Source organism: Aethalodelphis obliquidens, unplaced genomic scaffold (genome assembly GCF_003676395.1).
Source record: "Aethalodelphis obliquidens isolate GAN/ISIS:26980383/991018 unplaced genomic scaffold, ASM367639v1 scaffold1, whole genome shotgun sequence".
In the NCBI taxonomy this organism is placed as follows: domain Eukaryota; kingdom Metazoa; phylum Chordata; class Mammalia; order Artiodactyla; family Delphinidae; genus Aethalodelphis; species Aethalodelphis obliquidens.
Window position 1 is genome coordinate 50,665,968 of NW_020837945.1, and position 24,033 is coordinate 50,690,000.

Sequence of the window (24,033 nt, forward strand, 5' to 3'; positions counted from 1 at the left end):
AAATGCTACTAGCATATAAATTAGGTGGACTTTTCAGGAAAGGCCCTTTAATGAAGTGATATATAAGATGAAAACTGAGGAATTATCTAGAGTTAGTCATGTAAAGGCCTGGAGCATGAGCTGTTGAGTAACACAGAAAGGGGTGTCTAGCTGAAACAATGAAAGCAAACAGGACAAGTAATGTAAGTGCAGAAGGGGGCAAGGGCCAGATAATGGAGAGCCACATAGGCCATATTATAGGTATTAAATTTTATTTTAAATACAGTGAGACAATCTGAAAGGTTTTGAACAAGAGAGTATATAAAACTGTGTTTGTAGTTGACTATAGCCAAAATTAGAGAAGACAAGAGTGGAATCATAAAGAATAATGCTGGAAAAGGCTAAAAGTGAAACATGGTTGTAGAGAATGTCAAGGGTTGAGTTCTACAAAATTACTGTACAATGTGCAAAAATAAGGTAATTGAACTAAAGACATTCAATTGTAGAAAATATATGTAAGTTTATATTTATCATACCAAGGTGTATATAACCATGTAAATATTAATGATATTATATCATAATATATAATATATCATAAGGGTTCCACTATAGAAATGGAACAAGATATATATATATACACATATACATATGGCCAGAAATTGGTGTATGTAATTGTGGGGACTATTCAGGCAAGTCTAAAATCCATAATGTGGGCAGTCAGGCTGGACACTCTTAGGCAGGAGCTGATGCAGCAGTCCACAGGTGGAATTTTATTCTTCCTCTCTTAAACTTCGTTCACCTCTTAAAGTCTTTCAACTAATTGGATCAGGCCTACCTAGATTATCAAGGATAATATCCTTTACTTAAGGATCCATTTACTGATTGTAATGTTAATCACACCTACAAAGTTCCTTCACAACAACTATGAACAATGTGACTAAATAACTGGGGACTACAGCCTAGCCTAGTTAACACATAAAACAGACCATCACAACATCTAAATTTTATTTTCAGGATTTTATCTGTTCATACCCCGTAAAACCATATTTTATCCTCTGACATAGAAAATTTAGACAAAAACATGGTGCACTTTCAACTTACGTGAAGTTGAAATGTTGCTTATTTAAAGCAACATTTCCAGAAGAGTTTTTCTTGTATTTGCATGACATTGAACAGGAGTGCTAGTTAAAAATGCAGATGCCTTGACTTTTTGAATGATATTCTCTCTGGTGTACACTCAAGAGTTTTCATTTTAAACAAGTTGTTCAGGTGATACTTTTACAAAATAAAGGCTTGAAAACTATTTAACCTAAAGACAGCTGAAAAGAATGTTCCTCAGTACCAATTCTATAATTGTGACTAGTATTGCAATGTCTTATATATAACCTTAATTGGATTGCTAAGGTTCTTACTTTATGTATAATAAAGTGATTCATTATATATTCTCATATATTCCCTATGAGAGTTGAAATTAATCAGTATTTCCAGATGGCAGTTTAGCAGTCTATATCCAACTTAAAAATAGTTAGTTATAACATTTGACCTAGTAATTGCAGGAACTTATCACATAAAAATAATTGAAAATATGTTCAAATCATATTATCAAAAGCAGCAAAAATTAAAAAGCAATGTCATGAATAATATAAAACTGATTAGGTAAATTAAAATCTATCTATACTATATTTTAATCAAAATTATGTTTGTGAAATTTTAATGACATGGGAAAATGTTTCATCTAAAATTATAACTTAAAAAATGATATGACTTTGTAGATGATTTAATTATGTACAACTACACAGCCCCAAGCCTAAAAATAAAAATTGGGAGTAAATATCACAGTTGTAAATAAAGATTTACAATGGAGAAAGAATAGTCTCTTCAACAAATGTTGTTGGGAAAACTTGATATCCACATGCAAAAAAATTAAATTGGTATTTTGTACTTCAAAATTTGTTGAAGGTCAATATCCTGTTAAATGCTGTTACCACAAGGAAAACAACAAACAAGGGGATACAAGGAAACTCTTGGACATGTTGGATATGTCCATGGCTTTGTGGTTTGCATATGTCTAAATTTATTAAATTGTGCACTTTAAACATAAGCAATTCTTGGTATATCAATTATACTTTAGTAAAGTTCTATTTAAAATAAAAAATCAGCAGAAAAGACTTTATTGTAATTTTACCTAAATACAAAATAATAAATATAGATACCATATTTTTAGATTATTTATTTATCTTCTCTCTTAATTCTCTCTTCTTTCTCTTTCTCACACTTATATACATTCTTATTCACTGAATTTTGTCTATGCATTTTTCAGTCAAAAGATTGTTCTGAATATATATATATAATATCCCTGAAAAAAACATTTATCTCTTATGACTTCAGGAGCAAAGGAATAATTTAGTAGAAAAACATTTCTATTCTAAAAAACAATTTCTGAGTAGAATGAACCAACCTGAACTCTGAATACAAGTTTTCTAAATATTGGGAACATGCAATCAGTGTAAAGAAGTCCTGAGGTAATTGCACTTGAGAATTTACTTTAGTTACATAATATACACTCCATTTTACAAATATTTTCCTAATGGGATTTGGCACATTTATCAATCAGTTGTAGTTATTACACATCAGGGTAAATCACAAGGACATGTAGATCAACTGGTTTGAACCAATTTGGTTATCTTAATATGTCTAGATCTGTGCTATAACAATATGGTAATCAATATGCACATGTGTTTTTTTAAATTTAAAATAACTGAAATTTAATGAAATAAAAAGTTTCTCAATTCCTCAGTGCCACTGGACACATTTCAAATTCTCAATGGCCACATATTACTTGCAACTACAGTATTGGACAGTGCAGATATAGACTATTTCCATCATCAGAGAAAATACTATTGGAAAGCACTGTTCTTGAACTTTTATGATGAAATTACTTCAAATAAAAACTTTTCAAAATATTCCTGAATTATTGTAGAGCTGCATTAAATGTATATTTAAATGTAGCTGAAACAAATTAGATATCTAAACTGTCCTTGTTTGCTCTCAAATCCATATAACATCCTTCCCCCTTTTCACTCTGTCAGAGAACTGCATTTAGCAGGGTCTCTTATCCCTTAGCATGGGGCTAGGTGTGGCCCGAAGAGGAAGTTTCTTTACTTCATGGCATGACTTGCAGTGATTGCCTCTCCTCCTTTCCTCTGGCTTTCACAGTAGGTCCCTCCCTGTGTGGTTTCAGTTCTGCTATGGAGTAGAGTCTGTCTGCTAAGATTCTAGCTCCCTCTTCATAGTCCTAGATTCTCTGTCCTAGTAACAGCCCCTCCATCTTTGTTTCTCAACTCCATGCAAATTAGCAGCTTCCTGTTTACAAGTCTCTGGGGTATCTCTGTCTCTTGTGCTTCTTCTCAGCTCTGGGAAGTGATATGGGAACATATGTATATGTATAACTGATTCACTTTTTTATAAAGCAGAAACTAACACACCATTGTAAAGCAATTATACTCCAATAAAGATGTTAAAAAAAAAAAAGCCTGTTTAACCAATTCCCTGTATTAAATCCCTCCCCTTTCCTTGTCTTTGATTTTTGAAAAAACTGGAGTGATCTCTGTTTTACTGACTAGATCCTGATTAATACATAGACTAATCCCAATAAGTCACGAATTTTTGTTTTTAATAAGACATGTGATTTAGAATAACACATATTATACAACGTTCTCAAGGCAAAAATCACTGAATGGAAGAAAAATGAGTAGCTTAAAATAAAAGCAATCTTACTTTATTTTTACTTTATATGTTTGTTGAATAAGAAATGACTTCGAATTACTCTATTCAACAACCACAGCAACAAAATAACTGTGGTTTTCATGTTGAGGTTCTAAATAGAAGTTATAATAACTAAAATTTCCCAGAAGTCATTTCTGAATCCCTTAGGGGGTCTTTCAGCTAAAGTCTCTTTCAGTGGTACCCTTTGTGAAGAAAAAAGAGAGGTTAAGTATATGAAAAATAAAATGTGTTTTTTTTCTTTTTTTTTCCATAAAGAGAGTCCTGAAATTAGTATGTTGCCTTCATGAACTTTCCAGTGGCAAACATTTGAATGTTCTCATGATTTATTTAAGAAGTCAGTCCAAGATGGAAATTGGGGATATTCACATCCCCTTAACAAAGGAGAAAAATCCTCAGAGACATTTAGAACAATGATAAAATTTTGCTTTTATTAGATGGAATGGTTTCTGAGAAGTTTTCTAATTATATCAAGGTTTATTTTGGTTAAAAAACTCAAAGCAAATAACAGAAAAGGCTGAAAAATTCTTTTTTATTGGCAATCTGTTCCCTATTTTTCTAATATAGTGCTTATTTTCCATAAACTTTTTCTTCCAACATTTTCATATTTTTACAGTCCTAATTTCATCAAAAAATATATATTTAGATATTCCAGGACCTTGGGGTGTGCTATACACCCACATGCTCATCCAGAAAAATGAATATGATCTTTTTGGATGTGTTTTCAATATCCAAATCTGTCACTATGCATATTGTTGACTTTTGATGTGACTATATATATTTTGTTATTGTTTTTAATATTCTCATTACCACTAATCAGTTACTGCTGTACTTCAAAAGCGACATTTACCAAGTTTCAGAGTAAAGTATACCTTTGAACTGATTCCAAAATCTTCTGACTTTTTTTTTGTTTGTTTAAACTTATTCTAAACCATTAGTTCCAATCCTCTTAAATTATTTTCCCTCCCATACCCAACATTCATAATTGCTACATGAATGGGTCTTTGTGATATTAAATCTGTGTTGTAAGATATAAAAGCTAGTAAAGGAGTCAGAGATCTCAGCTCACATCTTGAATGTTTCTTGAGCAAATCACTAATGTTACCTCTTTCTTGACATGATGCTATAGCACTAGGTGAACACTAGAATCCTTTAGCCCTTTGGATATCTATGATTCTATACAACAACAATACACAAAAAAAGAAAAGATTAATTATAAACCCTTCATTTTACTAAAAAACACATTTTTCTTGAGAAATTCAGGTCAATAATGATTCAACAGAGCAGGGTGACTGAGATCATGGGCTCTGGTTAAACATGAACTGACTTCAAATTCTCATTCTACTACTGACTTACAATGAGACTTTGAGAAATATTCTTAACCTCAGTTACCTTACATGTTTAGTGGGGATAAAAAAAGTACTTCATCTTTATGTGTACTTTATGTGTATGTATATGTGAGAGAGAAAGGGAAAGAGAGAGAATTAACTGAATTAAGACATATAAAGTACTTAGAAAAGTACCTGACACAAGTAAGTGTTCAAAATTAAATAATTATAATTATTACTATAATTATTCAATAAATATGAATTTGGAGCCTGTCATTTATAAGATGTTTTGCCAGTGGCCTTATGCAAATGAAAATAAGATACAGTCATTACACTTTGATTTCAATTTTCACTTAAAAAGAAACATTATATATATGGATAAATATAGAATATTCAAATATAAATATTTAGAATCTAACAGTTGGTAGAGGTATCAGAGTTATGAATATTATTATAGTAGATCAAGGAAGAGAAGAGATAGTGATGACTTATTGTCAGGTCAGTCAAGCAAAGAAGATCTTATAGACTAAAGAAGAATCTAAACAGCTTTGAAGAATGAATGGGCTTTCATAATTAATAAGATAAATGAGAAAAGCATTTAATATGGAGAAGTAAGGAGTATAAGCGAGTACAGCTGACATAGTGCATAGGCTTAGGGAGAGGCTATGGGAAGATGCACTGTAACATCTGCTGTGAAATCTAACTCCCAGTAGGTCAGAACAGTAAGGTCAGAAATGCACAAGAACATCTTGAACTTTGGGAAGTGAGTTAAGTACTAGGAAGCAGCAAATGCAGGAAGCAGAGTAAAAGTGATTAATTTTTTCCTTTTTGCTATTTTTTATATCAAGATGTTTCATGCATTGCTCCTGAACACAAATAATGTTGTGATTCAAGTTATTTAGTAGTATAATCTCCAAATAGCCAGATGACCAGAACATCTGTTGGTAGTAGTTGGCTGGGGTAGACTGTTACCATTAGGAACTCTGATGAACCGAACATCCTAATAGTTATATCCTTGTTTAGTCCCCACCCACACTAACTCTGGCTTGGTCATGTGATTCGCTTTGGCCTCTGGGACATGATAATAGCAATCTAGATGTTAACAAAGGCCTATTATGAGTTTATGCATTGGGGCTTGATTTCTTGCAACACTCACATGTGAAGCCAGCTGCCATGTAGTAAAGAAATGTAAGCTAACTTTTTAGAAAGCCCACACAAGACTGAAGAAAGTTCTGAGCTACCTTCACCAAGATGTCAGATATGTAAGTAAAGCCATTTTGTGTATCTCAGCCTTGACTATCTGAGTGTAACTGCATGAGAAAATTTAAGGAAGTCTAGGAGAACCTTTCAGCTGAGCACCTGTCAAATCACAGACTCATGAAAAATAATAATATGATTGTTGTTTTAGTGACTAAGTTCCTGGGTAGTTTGTTACACAGTCATAGATAATAGAAATAATGGCAGAAGATGGCAGAAAACTTCCAGATAACTTCTGAATATGCAAAAATTAGGGAGGTGTACAACCTGTTAAAAGTCTCAGAAGATTTTAACCAACAAACATGAGAAGGAGCCCAAGAAAGTAAACCCATCCTGTTACCAAAACAAGATCTGTATAAAACTTTTAAAATTAAGTCAATGAAGTAAATAAGAAATGATAATTATGGAATGCCTCTTTAATAAATGGATGGCGATGAGAGATTTATGAATGGCACATTTAGGGAAAAAATTTTATGATTACATTTTAAAATGTCTAGTGCGCTTCTGGTTGAAGAGGCGATTTGAGCCAAACACTTTCTCTTTTTCCTAAAACTTCATTAAAGTGTTAGAGGAATAAAAATATATATCCATACAAAAAGAGTATCACTAAGTTATTTCATCCAATTATGGAAGATGAAAATTGGGAAGGAAAAGTGACAGATGAAGGAAAGTGAAGAAAGCAACTTCTTAGTGGGGCATTCCAAAATAGAATGGAGCAGATCTGCCCAGCAGAACCCCATGAGCCTCCAGACCCTGAGACCACAGGCATCATGCATGACAGATATAAAGAATAAGGTTGAAAATGAAAGGACAAAGTGATGTTTGTTTCATGAATTATTTTACTTTCCCACCTCCATTTACTCTTAAGTACAGAGTAAACTTGTAATCAAGTCCTCAATATAGAAAAGAATTCAGAGGCTTCTTCAGTAAAGATATTTAATTAAATTTCTTGGGGGAAGGGAGCAGCTAAAGTGAATGTTGGCATCTTGTCAATCTAGAATTTAAGGCTCCCAGAGCCTTAGGGCCATAGCATACATTGTGCAGGCTATACCCTGTAGAAGATGCCTGGACAAGAAAGCAAGTGAAGGTAAAGCATCGCTCACACTCTGCTTCCTAAGCCATGTGCCAGGGCTCTATTCAGAGGAAGGGCTGTCGTTTTTCTAATTTGCCCAAAGGCAGCTTGTGGTCTAGAGGTATCCCTGTTTTGAATAGTAATTTATTTCTCACCTACTCTCCTTAAGTGAATCCTACTACTGAATGGAGATTACAATCAATCAGTGCATTATCTTGTTTTTAAATATGAAATTATAGACAGAGGTTATCAGACACTTTAAGGAAATGCAGCAACTACAAGAGATAGAAAATATTAAAAAGAAAAAGTTAAATTCAAACACATATTTAAATAATATATTTAATTATATTGATATAATTAATATATATTTATACTATATAGAAAAGGGTTGAAAATATGTTGTCGCCAAAAAATAAGAAAATTCCATAATTAAGGCATAAAGGACCAAGAAACAGCTGTTTAAGTGTACTAAAGGAAATCCCTGAAAATGCTGAGTATTAGATTGTTAGATAATAGGTGAAGTCATTGTTTTTATACTTTTCTACATTTTGCAATTTTTCTGCAACAATCATGTATTTATTTTATAATCATAATTTTTTAATAGCCATCATACTTACTGACATAAAGAACACTGTACAAGCTGAGGATTTGTTGTATGTGTGCTTGTTTCTATGCAGGTGTGTATGTTTCTTTGTGTACATCTGGGATTAGTTATCAGGAGTTCATCTTTTGATAAATGAAAGTTTTGTGTGTCTCTTAGACATACAAGTAAAGATGTGAAGTAGTTACCTATATTGCATTGAATTTTTTTAACGCATTTCTGTATTAGAGATAAAATCTTGGAAGTCATCTATTTACAGATGGCGAGTGAGGTCATGGAATTTGATGACTTCAGGGAGAATATGAAGTGAGAAGATATCTCTAGATTCTAAAGATACATCCACAAAGTTTAAACATACATTATAGATTGGGTGCCAAATATTCAAAGTTTCATATAAAATCAGTTTTATGTAAAAACAAATATTGTCTTTAGATACAGAATAACTTTTTTCTTTTTTCTTTTATTTCTTTTGAAACACCAAGCAGAGTGCTTGAATTAAAAAAAAAAAAAAAGCTGAAATACTTAGAAATATACACCAGGTTTGAATTTGTTGGATTGACACTTAAAAAGATAGTCTTTATAAAAATTATAATTTCTTTGAGGTCTTTTGCCTAACAAATCTCAGCTTTCATTTACATGCTTAACATCTAAGTGCTCCTTAAAAATAAAATGATGTTTTACTTGTTACCATTGTTTTCTACTTTGTATTTATACTAACCACTTTTTTAAAGAACTTACAATGCCCTTAAGATGGAATCCAGAACAACATAATGTTATGTCATTGGGTAAAATGAGTAAAATGACTTAACATTAACTGGATTCCAGAACATGGATGTTTCCGAAATTTCAGGACCCTTTGTCAGAGTTAATATACAGAACACTGGAGCTTTTGTTTTGAGGAGCTAGAGGAGAAAATGGATGAGAGTTTATACAATGAAGCATTATAAGTGATAAAAAAAGACAGTTAATGAAAACAGACTGGACTGCCCCTTAATACCATACTCTATAGTTTTCTCAAAGTATTTCAGCTTTTTTCATAAAGAAGAAATTACCTGAAATTACTTTTCAAAAGTTTAAAAGAAGCTACTCAAAAACTATCATAATTTAAAAACACATTCTTTTTCTTTCTTATTTGTGACTGGGTTCTGCCACAAATATTTTTGAAATACAAAGGACAAAAACAAACTTCCAAATCTCTATCGTGGGTAATCTATAAGAACTGGAGATGAAGTTGGTGTTATGCTGGATCTCATGTTTCCCCTGAAAGAATAGGACCTTAAGCAAGAATTATGTGCCTGGAAGCTGGAGCATATTTCTCCTCACACAATATTCCCCAAATATCTTCTGCATAGTTCACTAACATTTCTCCTGTGCTCTTTATGAACACCTCACAAATTTCCATTCTTGCAAATTACAAATATAGTACTGGGTACTATAATTTATGTATACATATTTGACTCCCCTACTTGACTATAAGCACCTTAAGAAGAAATTTTGGCTTGTTCCTGGAGTTTAGCAGATATAATGATAATTAGAAGGTACTAGAGATACATGTGTTATATGAATAAATGAATCTGAATGGATGAGAAATGGACATCATTGAATCTTGTGAAAATAACTGTTCTGCTGAAGTGTGTAGAAGAGCAGAGGTGTTCTAAATGATCTCCTCCCCACTCCTCTACCCGGGGCCAGAGGGAGGAATTGCAATATAGAAGGACAATAGAATGCCAAAGAAATTGAAAAATGACCAAACAGTAGAGTTTAAAGAGATTTTTTCAAGTTGACTTATCCTATTATCTTTTTTTTTTTTTTTTTTTCCGGCATGCGGGCCTCTCGCTGTTGTGACCTCTCCCATTGCCGAGCACAGGCTCCGGACGCGCGGGCTCAGCAGCCATGGCTCACGGGCCCAGCCACTCCACGGCATGTGGGATCTTCCCGGACCGGGGCACGAACCCGTGTCCCCTGCATCGGCAGGCGGACTCTCAACCACTGCGCCACCAGGGAAGCCCCTATTATCTAATTTTACAGAGGATCAAATGTTTTAAGTAACCTCCCAAATCATAGATACTTCATAGCAGAAATACAACTAAAACTCTAGTTTTTAGATTCTAAAGTCCTTTTTTACATCCACAATTGCCAAACTTGTTAAACAAAGTGGCTTTTATTATTTTGCCCCTAAGTCTTAGGCTTTGAAATTCTATCACATTTCTATCAAACAAAGTGATTTTTAACTAACAAAAGGCTTTTTTGCTTTTTAGTTAAAAATAATGACAACAGCAATATTGCTTAATAAGACATTTTATCAGCAGGTAAAAGTAGATTCTAAAATCAGTTAATTTCTGATTTAAAAAGAAAGTGCACCTCTAGTTCATAAAATACTAAAAAACTGCAATTCATTTTAGTTTTACAAAAATATTAAGAATAGTTCAGACCTTTATGACTAATCTTGCAAAGCTTAAAAGTCCATGAATTTTGGACTGGAACTCTCTCACTATATTCTAATGCTTTGTAAATGTTACTTTCCATCATTATGCTTCCACCATTGCCAAAATGCTGGTGAGCAAATTTCTTACACAGTATCTTATGGTTCTGACGAAGTGTTTCTACGCCATTTGGTTTTGAATAATGTGGAGTTTTAAAGTGATTATGTTCAGTGAGAATATCAGTGAAGATTGTTCAGTGAGAATACCCAGCCAATATTCAAAGAAATTTTTATAGTGGAAACTATAATAAGTTTTCCATTACAGAACTTGTCCATTTGATGCAAAACATGAAAAATCATTGTCGTCCTAGTCTATTTTTCCAGACAAATAAATACAAGATGTGCAAAAACTCAGAGAAGAAATCATATTTTAATTAAATAGAACATTTTTCTATGTGTCACAAGGCTGGACTGGCTGATGAAGTGAGTACAAAGGATGTTGTAGGACATATATGTATGCAACATTAAAACTCCATTCTGGTCCCTATCCCTCCTTCCACATATACCCTACAATAAATGCCATTATAGTCAAATAAGCAGCAGTAAAGATCTATGTACTATGGAATCTCTCTTATTTAAAAATACGTCTCTACATTTCTTAAGGAATTAAATTATGCTAGGTTCAGATGATATCAATTAATTAGACATTGGATATGCCAAATATTTGCCAATCTACAGACTCTCACTCTCTCTACACATTCCATCCCTGATTATCAGATGGAAAAGTAAAAGATCCACTAGAGAGAATGATTTCTTTTTTATTTGCTTGATTGTTGCTTGTCCACCCCTCTTCCCTTCACATTTTACCATACTGGGCTAAGAGTCATATAGGACAATGTATTGCTAATTAACACTAGCAATTATCTTAAATCATTAGCTAAATAGAAATTAAATAAGAACTAGAAACGCTACTGTATCCAACGCATACTGTATCTATGCTGCCCCAAACTCTGTGCTTCAGGACCTAGGTACTAATTTCTGCAACAGCTTGCTCATTTTGTCTACTAATAGCTCATAGCTGAATCCTGCTTCAGGAATTGCCCTCAACCAAAAGTCACTGCCTGCATTCAATAACTGGTTGACAAGGGGGTAAGCCCCAACTATTCTTTAGCTCGACTGGAGACATTTTGAAGACCATCTGGCTTGATAGCACCCCATGAGATCAGCAGAGGCTTATATCATAATTGCAATGCAGTGCAAGTTCTCCTTCATCCCAACATGCTTTCTTCTCCCACTTTTAAGTATTGTTCCTGAGAATAACCCCCAATAAACCTCATACAGACCTATGTCTCAGAGCTGTTTTCTGGGAATCTGACCCAGGAGTACCTTAATAGCTACAATGGCTTCACTATTAACTGAGGTATTCCTTATGTGACTAAGGATTTCTTTACTACAGTGGGAAAACATGCTTTTAAACACTTAACTGGAAATTTCTTAATTATCTTCTAAGAGCTTATTCTTGAGGAAATAATTCTGCATACATCTAATTTATTGATAAGGTTTCCTTTGGTTGCAAACAACATATGCCTGACCTGAAATAGCTTAAAGAAATAAGAAAATGTATTATAAGGAGAATTGGAATGAAGTTAAATGTTAGGAACGATAGTTATGAGAAGTTAAAATCACCATGTCTTTCTTTCAATCTTTACCATTTCTCTCTGTGAAACTGCTTCAATTTCCACTCATTAAATTTTTCTTCAAACTATATGGAAGATATGGCTGCTAATAGCTCTCATGTAGAAATTTTACAGTCAATTCACTCGTAGAGAGAGATGGACATTTCTTTTTAGATTCCCTTTTTGAATACCACAGACAAGGACTCTCATTTCCATGCTTGAGTCAGATTCTCTGATAGCTGAAAGCAATCAGCTGTGGTTAGGTTTACCAAACATATTTTATTCACGTGGCAACTCTAATAATTATGTGGATGGTGTGTGGGATGAGTTGATTTCAGATTAAGACAAGAGCAGGCAGGGTGAAACATGAATTAAATAATAGATATTATATCATGGTGCATGCCTTAAAGTAAAGAAAGAAAGGAAGGAAGAATGGAAAAAAGGAGAGAAAGAAAGACTTTCTTTAGTTCATTGACTTCATCAGGAAAAATCCATATTAATATGCAGAAGATTGTAACACTGATCACTTTGTCCTCATAAGCTAGATAAGGGCAAAGGGCAAGCAGACCCACTGCTGAATTTCTTAGTGATCTATCCTTCATCTTAAATAGAAGCTCTTAATATCACCACCATACTTTAAAAACCATATTTCACTCTACTATTCTAGGAGAAAGATCTTACTAGTTGCCCTTTCCTGAGGTTATGAAACAATAAGGAGATAAAGCACACTTACCAGTTACCCTAAAACCAAGAGGATGTGGACTTTTATGTCATTCTTAGCCATGAAAAATGGATGTGGTGGTTAGTGGGAAAACATTATGTTTCAATAATAACTGCTGTTGGGTCACTACACCCATTATGACTGTCCCTATGCCTCAGTCATAAGTAGAGATTACCCTCCTTGTCCCTCTGTCACTCCTGAATATTGTGGTTTGGCTGTCTCACTTTTAGTGAAGGACTTTTTCTCTGTAACAATTTGGGCCCTATGCAGATCATCCTGCATTTTGTACTTCTCTTTGAAGACCATCTAAATCATACTCAGCATCAAACTAGCAAAGGAATCATATGTTAGTCAAAATGCAAATAGTGATACACACTGTAGGAATTTGATGTTATTAAATATACAGTATGTAAACTTACTAAACTCATATATGAATACTAACAAAATGGATGCTAATTTTAATACTGGCATTACTTCACATACTGTCCTAAAATTTATATGAATGTACATATGAATATATGTATACTTTACTAGACTCTACAATAATAAAAAGTACATAAACTCTTGTACATATATACTATTAATCTAGTAGAGTAAGGGTCAAGAATACAGTCTCATAGAAGCATTGTAAAATCATGGTGTTTTGCTAATCTCAAACCTGAGATTATCTCATGTATGGGATAACTGAGGATGTATAGACATGAATAATGCTCAACACGAAACCTACTTAGACTAGGAAAACAATGTAATATTTTTTTTCCCCAGATCTAGACAAAGTATTTGGTGGAGCATTGACATTTAACTCCCTTTTGTACAGTTCACAAGTGAACTTATTTTCCACATATACTTACTGTGACAGGCTGAAAGCTTATATGTTTACTTTCTTAGTAGAAAGAGGTATATACAAAGAAATCAATAAGCTGTACATGGGAAAAAACAAATCAAATACTACAGCAGTAATTAAAGATAATAAAAATAATAATCCATTATCCCACTCCCTATCATCAATATGCATCATCTTTTAAGAGGTACTCTGCTGGTAATTCGTATTTCTAAGTAATATTTAATGACTTTATACAGATTCTATTAACCATATGAAAGATGAGGATTTAATTCACATGACTCTCTTCCATTCTTTTCTCTTTTATCCCAATTAAAAAAATTCTTTGCATTATTGTTCTAAACAGGAAACATTCTCATTATAATGTATTTAAGTAGGAAAAGAAAAAGATTTCTAATCCCTCTGAACCTGATAATACATACATCAGTGTATCATTTTTATATTTTGAAAGAGATGGATAGTGTGAAAGGAAAATATATGGATGTGCTTATAGAAAGATGGTATCATAATACTTAAAACTTTAAAAAACTTTAAGGTTAAAAAGAAAGAAACTGATTATGTTTTTCTTTTAAAAATTGCCCAAGTAAAGATAACTGTAACTTCATCTCAGAGGATGGATGTTATGTCCCAAAGTTAATAATAGAAATTTAAAATTACTATTAAAGAAAACTAATAATAATAATTTAAATATAACATGGAGTAATTATTTTTCTACATGACACCTAAAATTAGAAGCAACTGATATTTTGAAATGAAAATAACTTACTAACAACCCTTCCATTTCCTCCTATCTTCTCTAACCACTTCTCAATTTTGCCAATTTTTAGTTTTTTACATTTTTTACAAGATTTTATGTTGCATTCTATAATCATAATTGTAAGAAAGTTTAGTGTTGATTTTACATTAAAGAGAGTGAGTGCCATTTGAGGTCATTTTGTCAAAGCCTTTTGTTCATATGTTTTTTCATTTAAATTTTTCATGTAAAACCCTTGAAGAACTTCATTTCTCCTTCTTATTCATATGTTATTCGTGTATCATGGGGTAGGCATACCTCTGCTCAATATTCTTTTAATTCTAGAACCTAGGCCAAGTTAGCAGCCTTTATGTGGAGAATCAGTGCTTAATATGGCAGGGGAAAAAAAGACTGGATTGAGCATGAAGCACATGTTGGCTCTTAAATCTCAGAATGATACACATTAGTCCTGTTGACATTTCACATGGATGTACTGTAAAGTATTTTACAAGGAGAGCTGCAAAGTAATATAATTTATTCTGATGACACTGAGGAACAAACCATAAGAAGGTCAGAGTGTACCAGGAGGAGAGTGGTATTTACAGAGTTGTAGTTCATGGTAAGAGGTTTAGATGATATTCTAGAGTGTGATGGGGATCTGGTGGGTTTTGAGTAGAAGGTTAAAAAAAAAGATTACTTAGTTGCTGTGTTGAAATATATTCCAGGATGGATCAGTATGAAAAAAGGAAAACTAATCAGGAAACTTTTGTGATGATCTAGGAAGGAGATGATGGGATTTCTCTAGGGTAATAGTATGCAGAAGGAAGAAAAGTGGATTTTTTTGGAGGTGCAGTATCTGGACTTGCTCTGGAATATATATATATAGGTGATCAGGACAGAAGAAGGATGAATTTTCTTTTTTTTTAAATTGAAGCCACTGGGGGATATCATTTATTCTTTCAGGGGAAACTGGAAGTAATGGAGGTGGTAAGTTAGCTGAGATATCAAAAATTTCTGTAGAAGTCATATATTGACTTTAAGTTAGCAAGTGTATTAGGGCAGAGAGCAGAGCTCTGAGTTCTCCTGTATTTAAAAGTCAAGAAGGAAAAAAGCTAGCAAAGGAGAATGGAAATAGCTCCAGTGGAGTAGGAAGTAACTGAGAAGAACTTGGTTTCTTGGAATTAGGGTGAAAAATGTGTACCTAGAAAGCAGTAGTAATTGATTGTTTTATATCACCTTGCATCAGTCAGGGCTTCTTTGAAGTTAACAGAAAACACTTAAGCTAGTTTAAGCAATAAATTAAGAGTGAAATAGGTGCATACAAATGATAGGAAAGAAAAACATAAAATAATCATAGCATTGAAAGGTAATTGGAAGGAGTCAGGGGAGCAAAAGGAGAATAGACATCTGAAAACAACTGAAAACACAGGGAGCATATACCCTCACCCCATGGGCCCGTGGATATGGGTCATCTGCAGTTAGTGGACAGGTCCAATGTAGAATGATGGCTCCTGAACTCAAGCACTTACATGTCTCTCTGCTTTCCTTAGCCACAGAAACAAGTTCTGCCTGGGTTATGGCAGGCCAGCATGCCAGAGTGTTAACATGTCAGGAGATATCTTCAACCAAGGAGAGATAGGGAAAGGTGGAAAAATATCTCAGGTTTTTCAATCCACACTGAGTTGAACTGAGGTATATTCTACACAGTCTCTCAGAGGATTGGTCAAAAGATTAAGCCCCAGTTGCCTATGGTTGAAACCCACTCATTAACACACTTCTTTCGTCTTTCCTTCCTCCTCTATCTCACTTTACAACTCCTTCACTATATTTTCTGATATCAACCCTCAAATAGATGACTTGCCCCAAAATTTTGCCTCAAACTTTGCTTTTTGTGGAAGTTCAAACTAAAACAAGATAAAGATGATAAAAGTAAGGCATTAAAAGTAAAGCAAAAATTTAGAAATAAATTTATATGCATTGAACATGGCCAGAGGAGATTGAGCACATTCATAATTGGAGTACTCAAAGGACCAGTATTTCCAATACTTAAACTTTTCCAGATCATGTAATGATTTAAAAATTTTTTCCAGATTTCAATATTGATGAGAACAAGCCATCAATACCCAAATCTCAAGGATATAGTGGCTTCCTAAAAAAATCTACATACATCTCACTCACAGGTAATGAAGAGAAATCCTCACTAGAGTATTATTAAGCAGAAAAAAACTGTATAGCATAAAGTGGAAGGTAAGAATGATTCAATAGAAGAAAATGTATTAATGTAATTAATCACAGTAATAGATATAAGAACTCCGATGACTATTTGGTTCATATTTTTTGGAAAAAATCAATAAAATTCAACATCATTCTTGATAAAAACTGAAGAAATAGGGATAGGCTCCCTCTTTATTCATCAGCAAATTTCAGAATCAATATAGATATTCTTCTCTTTTTTTCATCATTATTACTGTAGTTCACATAGCATAGGATAATTCTTTGATGAAATTTAATGTAACATTTAACTGTCAAACAGGATGCCTATCCTTATTTCAAAATTTTTCACTAATTTAGGGACATACAGATTCCTGCTTTGGATTTGACTAAGACATCTGGACAATTACATCAGTTTTGTTGAAATGCAATATTGCTTTAATATAAATGTTATTTTCATGAAAACATTTAACAACAAACTTTGCTGAAGCATGAAGCTTTTGCTCTTCTATATTTTCCTGACCAGTTAAGAAATTCTCACAAATTATTATGTCACCAACCTTCAGTGTCAGTTTCCTTAATCAAAAGATCAAAAAACCCTGGACTTTAATCCTTTAAATTACTTAATTCATTGCATAAATGAATAGTATTTTCTTTCCACCTATAATTTATTTTTTTCAATCACTTAATTTTTGTAACTACAAATTTAGAAAAAATAATGGAAGGTAAATAAAATTACCTTTACTGTTACACCCATTTGATAACACTAATACTGACAGCAAGTTAAAATTCCAACCTTATATTTTACCTCTCTCATTTTCATCTTTGGGACATGGCACCTATTTACTTAAACATATCTGTTCAAGTAGCATTAGATGTCCCCACTTGTTTTTTTAAATAATTTAAAATAAAATGCCTTTGTTCTCAATTTGGTAAAGCACTCTCATCGCCATTTGCTCACATTACTCATTTACCATTGGTATTTAAAGAAGTTTAAATTCTTTCTAAATCAGTTTACATAATTATTCTTCCAGTGTAAGTGTATTGCACAACAACCAAGGACAGGAAATTTTAGCAGGATAGATCAAGGAAAACCTTTTGTTATGTGGAAATATGTGTGTATGTACCAGAGGGAAAACTGAGTAGGAGAAAAGATTAGATAACCGAAGGAAAAATGAGTCATAAAAATTAAATGAACAGTTATTCCCATGTGAAAAAGAATTAGAGAAATTTTACTAGCATGTACTTTCTAAACACCTTACACTTCACATATTTACAAGTAAATATATAACTGCATTGTTAAAATGTCTTTATTATTTTATTGGACATTTACTCATCAATATTCATGGTCGTGAATGACCTAAGTAAGTAGTTCTACTTACAAGAATACTCTATCATGATCTTTTTTAAAGTTGTTCATTCATTGGTTAGTTTCACGTGGATGAGAATATTTCACCTCTTTTAATTAAGAAATTTAATTAACCACTAAATTAGCTATACACAAGCCATGCATCCACATTCAATGTTTCCACCATCCATCCTTTTATTATTTGCTTGTTATTCCTAAATTTCTAAACTTATCATCAATGTTCTATGATCACAATTCTCGAAGACTTTCTCCAGTCTATTATGTCCTCTTTTACCTCCATCTTTCCTTCTCCACTCCTTCTTGTTTGAAGGTCTTTGAACCTACTATTTTCTGTTTGGATCACTCCCTTCTCTCAACATGTTTTATCTAGCTAACTCCAATTCATACTTTGGAATGCTGTTTAAATATTATTGCCTGAGGGAAACTCCCCCGGCACCCACCAAACTACAAGCTGAGAACTACAAACTGAGAACCCACTAAAGTACAAGCTGAGAACTATACATTCTCTGATTAACTTTCCTTCAAAACAGTTGTCAACATTTGAATAAATAATTTATTTTTATGTTTAGTGTTTGCATTCCTCTTTGGACTATTACTATGTCTATCTTAATGACAAATGAAAACCTAGTACTAGCACATAGTAGATAATACTTGTACAATATAGGAGGAAGTAATTGGGATAGAGAGTAAGACAGTAGAGGAGGAATTTGCAGTAAAAATCAGGGGTAAGAGAATGGATATAAATGTTATAGCAAAACATAAGACACATAATGTGAGGATTATGGGACAGTATGGATCAGGAACGGTTTCATTGTTTGAGATTTTTACAGGTTGTATATACCAGAATATTATGATTACTATACTGTCAATTTTCAGTGCGAATCACATCATTGCAATCCTGTAATTGCTAGCAATTGACTAGACTTTAGAAATTTAGTATAACTCTATAACTTGATAAGATACACAGTCCAGAGAAGATAAATAATTCTCAATTTCTTAATGCATTTGTCAATAAAATAAACATACATGGATAATACGCATAAAATAGGCATACTCTTTAGTGGGTCTGCTGAAATTAATTTGAATATGTTTTTGGTTCTTGAGAATTAATGTTTTAATATTCACTGTTATTGGTTAACAATGAGTTTAATGTAAGTAAATTCTGAATACTATTGCTGTCTTGAGATACACTTGTATTGATATTTTTCAGTTTGATAAATAAATTTTAAAAATTAATTTCATTTGTTTCTATTTCATGAATCTCTTATGTGAACAGAGTTGACTCACATTTAACTGTATCATTTTTATAAATAACGAGGGTTAATTCAGATGCAATCTGAGGGGACTATAGAAATAATGAGTATAAAGCACCTTCACATCTTTGAAGAAAACCATGTACATAAAAGTAAAGTACTTGCTATTTAGATGTTTGTATGCTGAAATATATTATTTAAATGTGGGGTCTCAAGACTATAGTGTCTACTATTTTATTTTTCACAGGCAGTGACTTTTTATTTTTCATATTTGTTGCAATAATAGTAGGACTTTTTTTTGATGTTTACAGAAGGTAGAATTCTTTCTTTGTTTTTTCTGCAGTAATAAAGCCTTATTTTATTGCCTATTCTGTTTCACAATAATAATTTTTATGACTTTGAAATCCTCCTGGCATTTTGTAAGTAACAGAACAAATAAAACCATGTGAACTTTTTTTTGTTTATTGTAAAATTCTAGTACTTAAAAGTTGTTGATGAGGGACTGTAAAGCTCAAGGTATTTCTAATGGGAAAAATATAATCTAACTCTTCATTAGTATTTCAGACATGACCCAGGACAGTAGTGATCAAAGTTACTAACTACCTCAACGATAGTTATCCATAAGGAAATACATATGTAACTATAACTAAAGATATACAAAAACATTTTGTGTATAATATTCCAGGGAATGTAACTAATTTTCTTCAATGATGCTGCATTAGAGATATGTTTATAATTTGTAAGTAAAAAGGTTACCATAGTTATTTCTAAGTGAATTTGAATTGACAGTTATCTGAAATGTAGTTTTTTAGTATAAGCCAATCATTTGAAAATTGACTGTAGCTGGATTCAAATGTATTTTAAAAGCTCTCCTGGTGATTCTGATAGGCATAGAGCTGAGCGTCTCTGATTTACATGGGTGTAATTTGTTTACATTATCTATCATGTTGTCTCAGACATAGTAAGCAGATAGTAACTATTCATTATTAATGGCTATGATTATAATTTAAGTTCTGTCATACCCTGGGCCATAATGCCTGGTGTGAGGATGTGCTCAGATTGGTCCTATTTACAAATATGGTTTCAAAGTGTAAGTTTGGCTCTCAAATCCTACTAGTCTCTCCTGAATGTGGCCATTGGAACAATAAGCAATAGCCAAAATGTAGTGAAATATTCTTTATTAACATCTGTACAAGCACTCCATTCTGCCCCAGTATCAGATCTCTCTCATAAGTCTTGCCAGGCTCATGATATAGGGTACTTCTCCTTTAACTTTAGGTGACTGAGTCTACAGAGCATGGGTAGGATACCTGAATGACTGTCCTGGGAGAGCAAAGTCTGTTCTTAGAAGCCAGGACTAATGTATGAGAGAGAAAGGTTGGAGTGATGCTCCTTTCTTTAAAGAACATTATTATTGTCCACTCTTAAACCTGAGTCAAAGAGTGTATTGGGCTTTGACTAATTAACTTATTAAGACTTCCTCCCTGGAAAGGAAGTGAGAGTGACTTGTCAACTCTGTATAAGAAGAGGCCAATGAATATTCAAGGCTAACAGTTGGTTAAGCAGAATCTAATCACAGAAAAAGAAGAAATCATCTCACATTTTAGTTCTACTTAATTGTAGATAAATGTAGTATTTCGTTGCTTTGGAGACAAGGTAAGAAGCAAAAATTACACATATAAAGCTTCAGATCCTACCTCTTCCACTTACCAAAATTCACCTTGAATAGAATTTTGATATATCTATTAATTCCACTTTCCATCCATAAATTGGTTGCAATATTAGTGATATTTGAGGAATTTGATAAGAATCAAATAAGATAAATAGATTTCAAGAAGTGAGTCATACATTATATGCATTAATAATAAAAGGGTTCTATGGTCAAATATGTTTGAGACAAACTATCCTTTCTTCAGTATTTATCAGATGTTTTAATATGCATTGTAAATCTCCAGGGGAGGATGTGGCAGGATTTTTTCCCCAAAATTATTTATACATACAACTTATTTTCCAAAAAGCATCTCAGACAATTAATAATTTGTTGAAAAACTTTTGGAAAACATCGAGTTAGGCATCATAAGTAGTGATTAAGAAAGCTTTTAATGTAACGAAATTTTTGTATTATGTGATTTGTAACAATGAATATTTTGCATTAACTATACATTTTACATTATGTTATGTGATTGAAATGGCCACAATTATGTGGAATATATAAAGTATGTGAATTGAATATTTCAGAAGAGAACAGCGGGCATCAGAGGTCCTCCAGAAAAGACCAGTGAGGTACGAGACATAAAAAAGTCTTTTAATCTGAAGGTCTCTTAATCTGAGCTTTGATAAAACTTATAAGAAGGGGAAAAAAAGGGGGCATGGCTCTTCATCAGTCAAGAGCTTAGAGACAGAGTTTTAAGAAAGGGCTGGGTTAAAATTAGACTAAAAATGGACACAAAGGGAGGGAGGGGGAAGGGAGGGAGGGAGGAAGGAAGGAAGGAAGGAAGGAAAGAAGGAAGGAAGGGAGGAAAGAAGGGAGGAAGGAGAGAGGCATGTTGGTTCATCTCTGGGATACAGGCAGAATGATATTAGGTTATGAATTAAGCAACTAAGGAGAATCAATAAAATATTTCAGAGTCAATGAATCTCTCTGCAGAGTCTCAGAAAATTTTTTTTTATTGAATTGAATGAATCTAGACTCTATCATTCTGTTTATACTTACTATTTATTACTGGAAAACTCCCATACATATAATAAAGTAATAGCTAGATCTAGAGAGAATAGGAGAATACTGTGACTATAAGGTCAAAGACTGGAGAGAAGACCTCTTCCTACTGTTCTTGAGCAGTAGCAGTCTTGGGTATAAAAATAATAATACTGATAATAGAGAAAGGTCCCTGCATCAAAATGTCTAAGATATTTCTTCCTGGTGTCTTATATTCCACTTTCACTGAGAAACAGCTAACATCTTTGTTTCCTTACTTCTTGTTATATCTCATAAACTAGGTATCAAACAGCAGAACAATTTATTAGAAGTTACTAATTCCTTAGTTCATCTGTTCTTACATTTTTATACTACAATAATAACATTTTATCACCAAAACATATTCTAGAATATTAGAACTAAATAATCACATGAATGTAAACTCTTATTTTAACCAAAATCTAGGTTAAAGGAAAATAGATCATTGAGATCTGGCTTTAAAAACTGTGTCTCATACAGCCCGATCTGCACCCTATTCTACTATGTGCTGCCGAGTGATTTCACAATCCATTTCCCACTCCACTCTGTGTAACTTCAATGAGTATAATTTCAGATCTGTTACAAGTGGAGTGTTTTGATGAATGAAAAGATATTCTAAAGAGGGGGGGAAAAAAGGAAAACCTATGATCCACTTCAAGGAAACTCTGCCAAATACCATTTCAAATGCTAGCAATTCTCATCTGGAAACCAATGTAAACTAAAATATAGATGACTTTATTCATGTCCTTTTAATAAAGTTTCTTAATTCCACAAGGCAAGAAATCCTGGATTGACATTTAGTTTTTCAGTAAGAGAAAGTACAGTATTGTGCAGGAACTAGTAAAATACTATTTTATTGGGTTGGCCAAAAAGTTTGTTCGGGTTTTTGTAAGAAGTTACGGAAAACCCGAACACAGTTTTTGGCCAACCCAATATATCGTTCCTCTAAAAGTCTGTGAGTTGTGTTGCTGCTAATTGTGCTGTTAGTCCTCAGGGATCAGGAACTAGAGGTTCCCTTATGTGAGAATCTTTGCATATACCAAGATTAACCATAGGAAATGTTAAATATATGTTTCTCCTAGAAAGAAAATTAAAAAAAAAAAAAACATGGCTTGTGCATTAGTGGATTTTAAAAGTATTCTTTAAGAATTCAATTGTATGAATATTTTCTGTATTAGGTCAATATAACCAATATCTATATATCAGGATGGTTGTCAGAGGAAAGGGAAACCGACACTGTCTGTAAGATTTTCCAGTGCAAGGATGTGGATACAGGGATTTCCAACAGTGAATAGTTGGATTGTATTCCTATGGTCTCTCATTTCAAACTGCTGCAGTTCCACCCACTGTTCCTTGAGGAAAGTGAGGCTTTGTAAAGGAGGATTTCAAAGGGTTCTCTATATCTGGACTTAGTCCTGTGGGAGAGTCCCATTTCTGTTTCTTCAATCTCACTTCAATTTGCTTGCTTCTTTGAGAATGATCTCCCACTAATGGGATTCTTCTTTAGCTACAATAAATGTAAAGCCGTTCCCCTTAGTCCTGTGTTAAGAGAGTTCAATTCCATGTTCTGACTCAGAATTAAAGAGTTAGTAGGAGAGAAATCTTTGCTCTGTATTTTCTAACTCTGATAACCTCTTTCCTTCTGAAATGCAATTAGTTCTTCCAGTTTAATAATCTTGGCTCTTTGTATCTGTCTGCCTTAATATTTTCAAGCACAGATCTATTTGTAATGACACCCATTGGTGATATTCTTTGATATTTTTTCACATAGACAGCTCAACCATATATCCTGTGGAAATGAGGACAGAACTAGAAGACCACATTGCTAACCCAATTCCATGCGAATCTTCATTAAATTTGCTTCTGTAATTGCAGATCTTGTTGCACGGAGTAGCTTCTACAAGTCACTACACACAATGCTTATGATAGTGTTTATTTTATTGCATCTTTAATTCCAAATCCACTTATCATTGAAAAGAGGGATCTCAACCTTTTAAATGCTTTTCTCTGCCAGCTGGTGAGGTGTAAAGCTTTGTCAGTAGAGGGTGACAGA